We start from the raw sequence: 13,206 nt of genomic DNA, 5'->3' as shown, positions 1-13,206 counted from the left end.
CTAGCTCACTGCAAAATTTAGTTTAGCCTTAGTTAATCTGTTTCTTGCTTCTTACATGAAAGAGATTCTCATCCCAAAAAGATTCAGATTGGGAATATTCCATTTTGTTTCTCCCAGAAAGGACCTCAGGATGAGTCAGACGTACACAAGAGAAAGCAGCCAGTTCAGGAGGTCCAAGGAAATGGGACATTTTGTTCCTGCTCAACCATCCTGGGCCAAGAGCCAGTGACCCAGGACCATACCCAGAGGATCTGTGAGTATCTCCTGGAACAGAGACTCCACAGCCTCTACAGGAAGCCTGTGCTGGTCACCCTTGGTCACTCTCAGGTTAAAAAGAGGTTCTAGCTGGAGCCTCCTGTGTTTTAGTTTTTGTCCATTGCTCCCCCCATCCCTGGGCATCACCTTCAGATAGTTGCAAAAGATTTTTCCCAACCCTTTTCTCCTCTAGACTAAAGAGTCCCAGCTCTGTCAGCATTTCCTCACAGGAGAGATGCTCCTGTCCCTTCATCATCTTTGTGGTCCCTCATTAAAACCTCTCCAGTATCCACATCCCTCCAGTTCAGGGGAGCTCAGTACTGGACACATATGTCCTGGTATGGTGTTGAGTAAAAGGGATGGATCACCTTCCTCATTCCACTGGTAATGCTCCTAACGCAGCCCCCAGACGTCAGCATTCCTTACAGCGAGCTCAGGTTTCTGTCTCCTGCTCGACCAGGACCTCTGGGGCCTTTTCTCCAAAGCTGCTTTCCAATCAGGTGGCCCCCATCACGTCTTGGTGCTTGGGAATGCTCCTTCCCAGGAGCAGAAGTTGGCACTCGAGGAGGTTCCAGAGATGAGCCCATTTCTTTGCTGAGGTGTCTCTGGATGGCAGCTTGGCCTGCCCATGGTACCAGCCGTGCCCACCTTGTTTTGTGTTCTCAGCACAATCCTGGATCATTTTGTATTTCTTCCTTTGAAGCAACTTAAACCCTTATGCTAATTTTATAACTTTTTCAAACCATAACCTAAACTTTGAAATCTGAAGTACAGTTTAGAAAGTCACTTTGGTCTATGGAAACCTGTATCTCAAATGTCAGTAAAGGAAAAAATCTAAGATAGGTGTTCAAGAGCTTTCACTTGTCATAATTTTCACCACTACATATATACCTTTATAAATATTGAAAAAATCAAGTCATTTTTATATCACTCAACCACTTAACTATGAGCACTCAACAGTTTCAGCTTAGATAGTCATCCAAAGTAGATGAATTACCCTCTTGGTTATGGAAATGAGGCTCAGGTTATACAAAATAGGTGCAAAGGTCTCAGAAAAACATTTTCTTTAGTAAGCATTAGAATTTTGTACTTCAGTTCTGGCTCAGGAGAGGAAAAAAAAAGTAAATGAAACACTTTAAAATAAATGTGAAGGACTTGTTTAACAACAAAAAAAATCGGTTTGGGTTTCAGTTTTGGTGAAACACTGGACTGACTAATCTTCATTGCTTAGGCGTACACACACTTATATACATAAATATACCAAACCTCAGATGTACACACAATGTGTCTGCCAGCATTGAGACCTTAACAGACCTGCAAAGTCTTAAACAATTTGCATAAAACCTGAGGAACCTTGTATGACTTTCCCTTGCTTCTGATGCCTTCAACTCCCACTGCTGGGGAGACCCTGCCTTTCTCCCGCTCTAAGACCAAGCTGGGCACAGCTCCTCACATCAGCTGTGGAGAGCTGGTTGTGTGGCTGCAGCCACCTGATCAGCTCTGCTGACACTGGAATCTCGTGTGCTGGGTTAAAAGGGGCACAGAGACACAGATCTGTGTCGCTGACACCACAGCTCCTGTCCCTGAGATGTTACACCCCACAAGAACCCCACAGAATCAAACTCCGTAGAGAGGTAATGAGTAGCTAGAAAAATTAAAAAACCTTTCTGAAGCATATTGTGAAGTATAACATAACCTTCCATCAGTCTAACTTAATAATGTTCTATTTCAAGTCAAATCTGACTGGAACTAGAGCTCACATCATTTTGCAGAACAGAGTCTGTGGCTGACGTAAACAGTGTCATGATTAACACCAATCAAAGTCTTCAGAATTCTGCCATAAATAAAAGAGAATGTTTGCCCTTTTGACCACTGCTGGTATGGTTTCCATTCCAACAGCTCCTTTATATACTAGAAATATGCCATTCTGTGTTGCGTGCTGAGTAATCAGGTGTGTTTGTTGTGGGACTTATGTGGAGTCCTTAACAACAGTGGAACTGCAGTAGGTGCAGGGCTTGGCTCATCGCAGCTTTAGCTCTTTGCTTTGGGTCTGTCAGAGTGTAAAGTGTAGCTAAATAAGAATGATAAGTTTTACTTTCTCTTTTCCATTCATTTTGCATAAACTTAAAAGAATCTAGGTGAATCAGGCCCTTTGTGCAATGGATAACTTACATGATCTCCAGGTAAGATATTTTCATGTAGGAACTTAGGTCAGCTGAAAACTTTTTAATGTAATTCCTCTTGATACATGGTAGAATTCCAGTTGCAAAGCTGAAAAAAAAAAATTATTATTTCAATGCTGTAACTGTACTGCAAGAGATTTATCTATTAGTGAAAGTGCAGATACGTGTGAGTATATAATAAACTGAAAATAAGCTACCTACCCCACCATTTTCAAAAGAACTAATCAAGCAGTACAAGCAAAATAAATGTAAATAAAATATTGATTGGGAACTAAAAGGATTCTAATTATATTACTTCCAGAAATAATTTAATTTAACCTTAAGCAGATACTTTTCCTTAGAATTTTTTAAATTGCTAATTAAAATTTTGAGGAGGATATTCAAGTTTAGTGCAGGGATTTTAAAAATAAATAATGTTTGCTTCATTTTATTATGAATTTATCAAGGTTTATGTAGTGCCAGAATGTAATATAGCATGTACATTCTTTTAAAAATAATCAGATAACATGGATGCTGCACATAATACACTGTTGGTATAAAGTAGTTTTTAATTAAGAAAATTTGAATATTGGAATGTGATTCTGGTTACGTCTATTATATGTTCTCATATAGATTTAAATCTACATTGTTTATGGAGTTGCTGGAAGATAATTAGTGTTTTGGTAGGATAAAAGCTCATATAGTGAAAGAGCACCCTTTGCGTGCCCATTCCCACTGAGTGGTAACTTTACTATTGGAAGAGAGGTGTTCTTTATTGTCTGCCATGAAGACACGATCCAAAGCTCAGGGAAGTAAGTGAGAATTAGTCATCTCTCTATAATTTTATATAGAGTTTGACTTTCAGTGTTGTTTCCTACTTTACACATTTTTTATTTGACTTCTGATTGCTTACATACAATGCCAAATGGAATGGGACCAAATAATAAAGATGCACAATACTTCAAAGATTTCCCTGAAAAAAGTTCACTGCTAGAAATTCTTCTTTATACTACTGAAATAAACTTCTTTTACCCTCTGTGGATGCAGAGGGGAAGAAAACTGTCAAATTGAAGCAGAAAGGATGCTGTTGATCTTCCTGTCCAAGAGAAAATAGGAGAAGAATAAACCTCCAGTGATATCTCCTAACACCAGATTTAAGAGCAGTAGCAGGGTGTCCTCTTTATGCTGCAGCTGGGGAGGGGAAAAGATGCAGAACTGCCCTGAATAAAAGTCTGTGGCACAGAGGACCTGTGTGCCCTTGTGCTTCCACTGGCTGTTGCGATCAGGCAGTCACAGAGCTCCTGGCACACCACTGATAGGTATTTTGAAACTGTTTTCATAAAATGGCACAGTCCATCTGTATGCTGCAAGGATCAGTTTCCCTGTGCAGTCCCTGTAAATTTTGAAGGAATTTCAAGCAACTTTTCAAACAACCTGACAAGTAGATTTGCGTGTAATTTAAAATAGGAAATTCAGAAAAACAGACGGAAATCTGTCAGAGACCCCAGTAACTTGCAGCACAGTTTTGTGTATTGTTAGATACAAGGCAAAGCAGCATTGTGAGTCCTGCAGTTTATGAAAAGCTTTGCTCTGGGCTCACTTCCCTCCAGACCAGGAACGGGTATCTGAGGTAAGCAGACATCACAACAGTGCTGCTGCTACAACCCCTACAACCCTCCACACACAGTAACTCTGCACGAGCAAGCCTTGGAAACAAAACTCCTTTGCTCTGTGTGGGCACCAAGGATGCAAACCTGCTGGTCAGGATATGAAGGACATCTCCTCAGCTGCCCTTTCTACACCTGAATGCTTCCTTCACACTTTGGGGCGGCTGCACTGCAGAAATCTCTCTCAGGATGAGAGGCAATAGGAAGCTGAAGATGGCAGTGGTAATCCTGACCCTGGGACAAACAAGGGAATAAGAGGAGATGCAGTAATATTCCCCATTTCTCATTCCAGCTGGTTACACCTCCCTGAGGAAGGCATGTCCATGCATTTGCACAACTGCCCAGTATCCAAGGACTGTGGAGGCAGGCAGAGCTCACTGGCTGTTGCTGTGTACCCAGGGCACAGGAGGCTGCCACGCCAGAAAGGGAGACACACTTTGGAACATGAAGTGTAAGCTAAAGGGAGTGTTTGTACTGCTCTGTGCCCCTTGATGTATGGAGGGGCAGAGCTGACATTTACAAATTCAAGTTAGATATCTGCTGTTTTTGTTTCTCGCCCTTGCGTGTAAAGCCATCCTTTCCCTGTCCAGCACAGAGGAAGAAGGACAGGTCACAGACAGGTAACTGCACTGGCCTCTCTTTGGTGGGCCTCAGTTAGTCTGCTCTATTAGCCTTTGCCTGCCTCCTCTGTCCAAGCTTTAAATACATACAAAACCAGGATTCATAATAATATATAAGATATTTCTCATGCTTCATTATGTGGAGTTTCACTAAAAAAAATTATTCCTGCAAGTTGTATCCAGTAATGCAAAATTAATATTGCTGTAAACTGATCTTAGCCTAGTTCAGTATCTTGTTTTCAATTAAAAACAAAGCCAGTTGGGCACCGAAATGGTTCCTTTGATCTGAACAACAGTGGTTCCCACTCCAACATTACAAGTTACTTGGTCATTTACAACATTTTTCCTCCAAATACTGCACTTTCTCCACTATAAGAACAGGAAAATTATGCCCTACCAGGTGTTGTGAGGATGAATAAATCCGAAATGTGAGATGTTGGGATCCTACAGTTAACCAGGCAGCATGAGCAGGTCAGACAGATGGTGACTGCCATAAATGAAGACTGTAGTACTTCAAGGAGTGCTCAGCAGTAAAGGATAAAATGCCATTCTCTTTTTGCCCTTTGAACCTGATCAACTACAGCATGAAGAACATTCAGAGGGGCTTGAAACATATACTCCTTGCTCAAACAAAAGATCTTCAAACATGACTGTCATACCCCTAGGGACAACCTACAGCTAGTACAGTCACACAGTTAAATTTTTATCTGTCTGAATGGAAAATAAAAGTGATCTAAATATTGTTATATTTTACCCTAAAGAAAGTGTGTTCAGGATCAAAAATGTGCCTCCAAGGGATAACAAAATAAACCCCCCATAGTTTTATCAGTCAGAGTGCAAAGTTCGTGAAACATAATTTATAAAAATATTCCAATGTATTAATCAGTCTATTCCATTTGTTTTGCAATTTTGAATAAATCTCATTTCTTATTTAGTTCCTGATTCTGTACTCCATTAAGAGAGGATGATGAATATGTATGTTTGCAATTTCCTTTGAAATCTGCACAGAAAGCAGGAGTGAACCCTAAATCCAGATAAATCACTGCAAAGACTCAGTGGCTGACAAGTATGTCTTTCCTGAATGTGCCCAGTTGCCTGCACATGTATCTATTCATTCCTGTGCTTGACAAGGAATCACCTTAACAGCACAGAGACGACAGCCTTTAAACTGTGACCCAGATGTGGGCTTTCCATAGAGGCTTTTAATTACAAGAGCTTCTTTTTAAAGTGAAGAGAGCATGGCTGCTAAAAGAAAAAAAGAGGAAAAATTATGTGGACGACATCAGTGGGGAAATATATATCCTTTACTTCCTGACATTTGTCATAAGGTTTCAGATCTTTACTGTGAGTTGGATGAATTCCACAAAGAAAGCTGGATGAATCCTACAGGACAGACATTTTTGTCAAAACCATGTCTCTCCACCATATCTGCTGTTTGACTGTTTTATCTCTGAAAGTAGCTTAATGACAGATTGAATTTTGTCAAAATTTTGACAGAAGTGAATCAGACTCATGAGGGGAAGCACAGACACTCAGGTGAGGGTTTTATCCAAACCTCCCCTTTTTCTGTGCAACACGTGCTTTATGTTTCCTCTTTCTCTGCTCAGGTGCCTTAAGCATAGGAAAAGACATCGCTATCCAGCAGCCACCTAGACACAAGCTGCCCCACGTTCACCCTCAATTCAGAGCTGAGGAGGCAAGAGGTATCCAGCCTTCAAATTCTCTTAACTGGGGCTGGGAGAAGCACAATTGCCAAAAGTGTGCCCAGAAATACTAGCAGCAGGTATTCCCCAATCCTTTGTTTGGGAATTGAGAAAATTCCCCTGTTTCCTGCTGCACAGGTAAGGTGATAGGTCAGCACCCACGAGCAAGGTATTTGCATCCTGTTACACTGAACAGAGGATGCCCCTCAGAGCAAAGAACCATGTAGGAATACAAATCTGTATATTCATTCATTAGTTATGTCACCTAGTGAGTGAGCTGACTAGATTAAATATAGAGAAAATATTAATCACGCTTTCCCTATTAGCATGAAGTAATGCTTGCCTTTTTTCATGTAGCCCTTCAGAGTGAGAGGTGGGAGGAGATGACTTCATGGTGTCATGGGATCGTCTGCGAGCTGGAACGATACTGGGTTGAGGGAGTGGTTGTGGGATAGTCACTGGGAACTTTTGATGGTAAATATTTAGCCTAGCACACTTCTGCAGTGTCTGCAAAATCCTGAGGATGGACGGAGACAGTGTGGAGATGACCTTGAAGAAGTCATCATTCCCATTGGTGGGAAGAGCTGCAGTAAGATGAGCAGGGAGGATAAAGATGTCACCAGGCCCTCTAGCCTGGAGCAATAATTGCTGAGGGCTTTGGAGACCAGAAAGATGCTGAAGAGGTTGAGCTGAAGAGCACAGTGGATTCAAGGGTGATACTAGGGTGTGGTAACAAAGGAAAGTACCAGGGCACGATATTGGTCTTGATGGTGCTGGGACGATACTGGGGGGAGCAGTGGGGAAGAAGGGCAGCAGTTCCTGGTGAGATGGGATTGCAGGCATGTGAAACCTGCTGTAACCCACATGGCTGCTGATGTTCTCTCTCTGACAGCACAGAGGTGATGATGAAATGGTCTCTGTGTCAGACAAAAGGGGTGAAAGGAGCACAGCCCCTGCACTCATGTTGACGTTGTCATAGGGCACACAGGAGGATGACAGGACAAATCTGCTGCTGCTTCCAAGTAAAGAAGGTTCCAAATTCAGGATGGAATGTGGATGACCAGTCTGCAGCCACCATTTAGCTGAGATATGCTTTCACATTTACTTTAGTGTCCCAGTAATCCCTAGGACTAACACGCCCTGTGAAGCACATAGCCTAAGGTGTTTGTCCTCCAGTGCCTTGGCGCGTGATTAATATTTACTAGCAGGTCTTGGCAGGTCTTTGTAGGTTAGTAAGTAGATTAGTAGGCTATTTTGTAGATTAGTAGGTAGACATTACTTATTAATAGATAATTATGCTGGATAATAATGATACATAATTATGGTTACTTATTGAAAACCAGAGTAATGTTTTCTAATTGCTTAATATAACAGAAACTATGTTAGGTGTATTTCTTAAGATGATGGCAAACTCCAATACCTGAAGTCACAAAAAAATGCTCATGAATGAGCAGGTTATCAGAACAATGTTTGAAAATATATACAGAGCCTACTCTCAAACAGGTTATAGATCACGGAAAACTAGAGTTTAGTCAGATACTATTTCTGAATCCAAAACCCACTGACATTCTGTGAATAAATTATTCATAAATAGTCCACCTGGTCCTGGCAGGATGCATTTGGTCATAGTTTTGCCATTATAACTGTTTGTGCTTTCCCTTCTGCTGGTGAATTTCAGCAGGCATTATGGCATGTTCTCGGATTTTCATCTTCGCGCAGCATCTTGAGGTCTGATTTCCACAGAGGGAGTTAGAGGGGTGTGGGGCAGAGGGATTTCTCAAGCAAGAATTCTCCCTGGGTGAGCAGAGTCAAACTCATGTCTGTCAGTGCCCTTCTGCTCTGCACAACTGTGCTGTACTCCTGCAGCAACTACAAACCCTTCCAAATGTTTCTGTAGTTATTTATTTCTCTTGTGTCTTCCTCAAGATGGAAGATTCATAGCTAAGCAGAAAAACTCCTTGTATGTGAGCTAAAGAGGGTGAAATATGATCTTCAAATGTATGAAGGCTAACCTAGATCCTTTGCTACTGAGACCTGTTTTTCTTCTATATGACATCTAAAAGAATGCCCTTCCTTCTTTAATTTTTCTGGCTTTTGACTGGACTGTTTATCACCTTACAGTGTGGACAGCTGTTGTTACATTTTGTCACTAAATTTTCTCTATGCTCTTATCACTGTATTTTATACTCAACAATTGTCAGCAAAATGAGTGAGATAAGAAGAAATTGATTTGAAATAAAGCAAGTAAGAGAGATACAGTACTTGTGAAATAAGGGAGTATATCAGGTAGATCTAGTAATAAAAAAACTTGCATAAGAATCACTTTCTGAATATCCACACCCTCTTGGATGAGGGTCATTGAAGCAATTTTAGCTGTCACATTTCACATTAGAGCATTACAATGGAACTGAATTCCCCACTTATGCCTGAATTATGAAACAATAGAATAATATTCTATGATGATTATTTGTATGCAGCATCTGTGTTACTAAAATTCTTATTTGCCAAGAGCTTTTAATGTTTTCTAATTAATCTTTGTCTTCTGTGTTTGTAAGAGTTGTTACAATTCAAGTCATTCAAATCACTTTGCAAAGCTTGAGACCAGTGAAGAACATCAAACTAATTCCATTTTTTATTCTTGCTCCTATGACATTACTCTGATGTCATAATCTAATGAGGAGTCCTCCAAATATGAGTCTTGTTCTTTATCCACAACAATGAAAGATTAACTCCAGTGTGACCTTATGTACATTGTATTTAGGGTATTAATAGCCCTGCTGCTCTTATTACATAAACCATTTTCTAAACTCTGTTAAACTCTGAAACCCTGGCTAGAGAAGAAAAGTAAATCAAATATCTGGATAACAACCTGGTTCAAAGCTTTTGGAAGATCACAGAACATCTTTCAGGGATTGCAGATGGTTCACTACTCAGTTTCAGAGTCCCAGCAGAGAAAAGTGGTAGACACTAACTGATGTCTGAATGTGCCACCAATTGAATAAATCAGGTACAGAGAAATAATTAATTTATTTTTTTTACTCTTAAAATCACATTAATCATCCTTTGATTTTTGTTCTCTTTGTGTTATATTGAAACAAATCATGCTGAGGTAGCCCATACACATAATTAATATCTCCTACAACATATTAGTGGGTAATATTTTTAATTCTTTGTAATCAGGTAATCTCCCCAATTTCTGTGTCTTCTTGTTGTGGAACATGGAAGCATGAACGTCTCCTTTTTTTCTAAAAATAAGTATCCTGGCACAAAGAAGACCAAAGCTGGGTGATTTGCTTGGTAGAACAGACTAACATTAAAAGTGAGTGTTAATTGCTGAAATAAAGGTTATAGAAGCCTTTTAGAACACTTCAGAATTGCCTGCTATCTGAATAATTGATGCAAAAAGTCAGCTTGTTGGAAAAATCTATCTAACTTGCATCTCTGACATAAAACCACACAAAAAAGACAAATTAAAATATTCAAAATATCATCATAACTTAGAGTAATCTGCAGAAACAGGGATGTTATGCGGTCTTGTGGGGCTTTGACTGCAGTATAATTGAAATCTGATTACTCTGAAATAGGACACTGCAGCCTATTTGATAGTATTAATTAAATGAAAACCTCTGGTGTAAAGGGGAAATTTTGAGTTCTTTCAACACATCTGAGAAGCTCAATAATCACCACTTCAACACATTCTGGAGAATTTAATTGTGCTGGTGGGCCACAGATACACTTTTGATATATTTCTCTCTTCAAAGGGCTCAGACATTCACTCTGAAGTCCAGACTAGTCTGCACACAGATCCAGGGTTTGTGGCTCGTCCATCCTGTCTAGAATATACACAGAGCTCAGAAATCCAGCCCTCAGTCTCTTATGGAGTTTGTGGGCACTTCTTGAGAACAAATAGAATATATAATACTTCTTAATATATAAGTTGCAATTATTAGTACTTTCAACACAGTAAAGTGCATATGGGCTAGAGGCAAAAGTATAAAAAAGCCCATTAATTGGATATGATTATAAAATAAAACCCCAAACACCCTAAAGGCTTGGCTTGGATGGAAGCTCTAATACACAAAGAGTGACTCTGCCCCACTTCAGCAATGCAGCCATGCAAAAGACATCTGTGGTAGTAGTTAACAGAAAATATTGATATATTGATCATGGCATAATGACCCAGAGAATGGAAAGGTTATTAGCCAGACTGACCTGAAAGGAGATAAATGGATAAGTCTGCCTTGATACTTCAGCTTGGAATGGGAATGTTCTTAAAGAGGAGCTTCCAATTACGTCCACTTCCCGTTCTGTGTCCAACTGGATTCCTTCCAGATTAATCCAGGATGTTCAGGAATGCAGGGGTGCGCTCCGGTTCCTAAGGGGTACTCAGGCCACAGGCCCAGGCTGCAATCATGCAAAGGCAAACGTAAATGTGGTGCCCAGTCTTTAGCACCACTATCACCAGCACGGCCCCAGCAAGGAAAGGCTTTTGGAGCTCTTGGAGCCCGGTGGAGTTTGCTGGTAGCCCTAAAACATTCCCACTGGTTTGGACCACGACTGCTGGGGCCAAAATTCAGGCCTCTCTCTGAATTTTATATTAAATGGTTACTTCCACTCCCACTTACAAAATGCTGAACCTATACTTGGCTTTCAAAGGCAAAAGGATGGGAAGCCAGACCAGAAAAGACGTTACCTAATTGACTTATTTAAGTGAGCTGGAACTAACACCATTAGGGATGGTTTAGCTCCAGGCAGTGGGGACAAAGCATTCTAACCAGGTTTGCGACTGGGGGCTGGACTCTTTTGTTGTTTCTTTTTTGGTCTCATCTTATAAAGTAGCATGTTTCCAGATCTTTTTCCATAGTCAGATGATTTTTCAATGACTTTGTTGTTCTGATTTTCCAGCTGGGCTTCACAACTACTTTCAATCAATCAGATTAATTAGAAAAATTAATGAATCTGAATTGTAATAACATTTAGCCAAGCTCTATGAGTACAGTGCTCCCTGGTCCTAAATGAATGTCTCATGCAAAGACCACAGTCCCCTGAATATCGCTTTATTATCAACTATAGACAGTAGAAGTTTGTTGGATTTGCTAATCAAGCACATATCAAAATCTTCAAAATCTCTTTTTAATGAACAAAACAAAAGAGTCTCTTGACTGAAGTCAGTCTGTAACTATCACATAGACTGAGGCATTAAACTTCAAAATGTAGAGATGGCTGCAATTTAAATGTTCCATGCTATCACGCAAGAGACATCCAATTACTGTTTCTTTCAAAATGTTAGATCAGTATCTATTCCAGTTTTAGAAATATTGGGGAACGATTCATAGAAATTTGAATTCAAAGCAGAATATGTGCATAGACAGTGTAGTTGAAATCCTTATATGCACAGGAATATTTACAGATGTGGGGAGGAAGAAAAGAGAATCCCCTCACTGGCAGATGAACTGCACCTCGGTGCAGAGAAAAAAACGTATCTACAGTCTTGTAGATTTTCGATACATATAAACACCTTTAGAACAACCATTTGATTAAAATCTTTTGAAGTCTATCTGGGAGAGTTTGAAGCATTGCTCATTTACAGATCACAGAAAAGAATTCAGTGCAAGCATGACCAAATCCCAGGGCAGAGCTGCTCCTGGGCTCAGATTCCTGCGCTCCTGTGCAATAGCTTCATTTGAAGGCCACGGTTTCCATAACAATGGCACTTGGAGAAGCCTAATTTACACATCGCCACTGTGACACATTGTGTTATTCCTTGGAACACCAGGGTGCATTGCTCATGTCACATTACATTTGTGATACAATTAAAGTCACTGGCTGAGTCTGACACAGTTTTATATGATTGTCACACAGGAGATTGTGTGCTGAATGATCTAAAAAGGGTTAAGAGAAAAAAAGTAGTCCCAAAGCTGGCCTGGGAGTGAAATAGGTGTTAAAGGTTAACTTCCTAACTATGATTTGTACATGTATATTGTCTATATATCAACATACTTAAAAAAACCAAAACATGTCTGAGCATAAGGCTTGTTACAAAGAGGTTTTTTAAGTCTTCTCCGTTTGCCTGTTGTACCCACATGGAGCATTTCCCTTGGAGCCCCTTAAAGACATAAATTAACAAACAGCCGAGTGTAATCTGGCAGAATAAAGGCAGTGAATTACCATTAAATATTAGACAAAACTGGCAATCCCATGCCTGCCGTTCATGGCATTTGAAGGCATACTGGCCACACCATGATACTTTCACACAGTCAAATTTAAAACCTCTCCTGTACTGCAGTGTATTTTAGAGGAAAGCTCCCTATGCACTTAACATTCCCCAAGGAATGAATCAGAACATCTCTGCAGAAGTACATTCTAAACAATGATTACCCAGGGAAGAAAATGTCCCTATTTTAGGCACTTTCATTATATGCCTCAAAAACCTGGTATGAACATCATCAACACGAGAAAATTATCTATTAAGAAAATCTTGTTCTCATTTAGAATGATTTTTTATGTCAGCTTCTGAGGTGCAAAAAAGTTTTACCAAACATTAATGTAAAATTCTCTGAGCCAGTATTATGGCAAGTTCAAATACAATAAAGATTTTAGGAATAGTGCCTAATTAACAATTACTATTACTTAATTAATTATTATGACAGTGGCAAGGAAAGCTTTGATCCAGCCAGCGAGCTGAACAGTTCCTTTGACAAAACCCAGAGACCATCACAGTGCCTTATGGAACATGTGATTTAGATGGAGAAGTTGTTATCTGGCATAAAACAAACTCCTGAAATTTAATCCTTGCTCA

At 40.0% G+C, this 13,206-nt stretch overlaps 1 long non-coding RNA gene across 1 annotated transcript in view; it reads right to left on the bottom strand.

The window, feature by feature from the left end:
- Positions 1 to 10,711: 10,711 nt before the first annotated feature.
- The window catches only part of LOC120757293 (uncharacterized), a 96,363-nt gene continuing 93,868 nt past the window's right edge, over positions 10,712 to 13,206 (bottom strand). Inside the window, exon 3 of the long non-coding RNA XR_005702453.2 lies at positions 10,712 to 10,811. This is a non-coding gene — a long non-coding RNA (uncharacterized LOC120757293). The remainder of the gene's footprint in view (positions 10,812 to 13,206) is intronic.

This window comes from Hirundo rustica, chromosome 10, assembly GCF_015227805.2.
Source record: "Hirundo rustica isolate bHirRus1 chromosome 10, bHirRus1.pri.v3, whole genome shotgun sequence".
NCBI lineage: Eukaryota > Metazoa > Chordata > Aves > Passeriformes > Hirundinidae > Hirundo > Hirundo rustica.
The sequence above is the reverse complement of the archived record's forward strand: the minus strand, read 5'-3'. Positions and strand labels throughout refer to the sequence as shown.